At 45.0% G+C, this 1,947-nt stretch overlaps 1 pseudogene; it reads left to right on the top strand.

Moving 5' to 3' along the window:
* The first annotated feature begins 359 nt into the window (after nt 1-359).
* LOC130277680 (spermidine synthase-like) lies at nt 360-1,635 on the top strand (annotated as a pseudogene).
* The last annotated feature ends 312 nt before the right edge of the window (nt 1,636-1,947 follow it).

The raw sequence follows: 1,947 nt of genomic DNA, 5'->3' as shown, positions 1-1,947 counted from the left end.
CTTTTTTTTTGGTAAAAATGACATGTTTTCTTTATTCTATGGGTCAATATGATTAAAATGATACTCATGTTATATGCTTTTCTATCATTGTACCGTTTAAAAAAAAATCTCATACTATTTTAACAAAATTAGTATGTTTGAAATTGCCCTATTTTGACCACCTATAACTTTCTCATTTTTCAGTATGTGGGATGGTATAAGGGCTCTTTTTTTGCACCGTGATCTTTAGTTTTTATCGGTACAACTTTTGCTTAGGCTTTACTTTTTATTCATTTTTTATTAATTTTTTTTGGTATAAAATGTGACAAACAGAGCAGGCTGGGGTAAGCGGTGTGCACGGCTGGTCCCCTTGTTTCATCATGGAGCTGCCGGTCCAGAATGGTTTGTTCCGGGAGACGTGCAGCTTGTGGCCGGGCAGGCAATGTCCCTGCAGGTGGAGAAGGTGCTGAACCATCACAAGTCCGCCTTCCAGGAGATCCTGTATTCAAGAGTAAGATGTACAGGAATGTGCTGGTATTGGACGGATCAATCCAGTGCACGCAGCTAGACGAGTTCTCCTACCAGGAAATGATCTTGAACCTCCCGCTGTGCAGCCACCCCAACCCAAAGAGATGGCTTAGATGGAGAGGTTTTGCAAAAGGTGGTGAATCATCTGTCCGTGGAGTCTGTGGTGCAGTGTGAGATTGATGAGGAGGTCATTAATGTCTCGAAGCAGTATCTGCCCAGAATGGCCGTGGGTTACTCCAGTCCTAAAATCCCCTTACATGTGGGTGACGGTTTCAAGTTCATGAAGCAGAACCAAGATGCGTTTGATGTCACTATCACAGACTCCTCCAACCCTGTAGGTCCTGCAGAGTCCCTCTTTAAAGAGTCTAATTTTCAGCTGATGAAGACAGCGCTCAGGGAGGGTGGGATCCTCTGCTGTCAAAGGGAATGTCAATGGCTGCACCTGGACCTTATAAAGGAGATGCACCGATTCTGCAAGACTCTGTTCCCTGTGATAGAATATGCCTACTCCACCATCCCCACCTACCCCAGCAGGCAGATCGGCTTCATGCTCTGCAGCACAAACCCAAACACAAATTTCCGGGGAGCCCATACGACGCCTGACTCTGGAGCAGGTGGATGAGATGAACCTCGGATACTACAATTTCAACATTCACCGGGCAGCGTTCATACTCCCGAAAGTTGCTCAGTGATGTGTTAATTGGCTGCAGACGTTTAACTCTTTTTAAGGCTAGAGACTTCCAACCAGAGAACACACGCTGCCCTCCTATGAATGGGGCACAGGACACGGTCGCACCTCCTGGCTTTTTTTTTACTTTTTCTCCAGTGCTGGCAACTGTGATCCGTAAACTCGCCCCGTCAAAGCCCAGTCACCATGGGTACAACGTGTTACATTCTCCGCATGCATTTTCCTTCTCTGACTTATCGCTTCTGTTAACCCTTCGAGAAGCAAGACTCTGTGATTCCTCCATTCACTTATCAAATGGTGTCGGCTGCTGCAAGGGTTAATTGGAAGTCCACCACACTTTTATTGTTACCCCCTTCATTGCCAATGATGTCATTATCATATGTTACACATATCTATTTAATACTGAGGCTTATCTGCCCCACCAGCTGCCAGTCTTCACGTTTCCTGATATCATGGCAAAGAACAGTCTGTCATGGCATCTCATCCCTCCTTCACCCCCTTGACCAGCAATGGTTCATTCCTGTCTGATTGGCCAGTGGAGAGTTGGTTGATTTAGGTAAAGGAATATTGGGAGGAGGGACAGTCCAGATAAGAGAACTGCAATCACTGGATGTCACCTGTCAGTAAACAGATCCTAAACCAATGGTCGCCATCTTTTTCTTTGCATTTGGGTTTGTGGCTCCTTATACTGGTAGGAATGACGGTTAATAAATCTTTTGCTGCATCCATTTAAAAAAAATGTTACAAAAAAG

This window comes from Hyla sarda, chromosome 6, assembly GCF_029499605.1.
Source record: "Hyla sarda isolate aHylSar1 chromosome 6, aHylSar1.hap1, whole genome shotgun sequence".
NCBI lineage: Eukaryota > Metazoa > Chordata > Amphibia > Anura > Hylidae > Hyla > Hyla sarda.
This window is presented reverse-complemented; position numbering and strand designations above follow the sequence as displayed.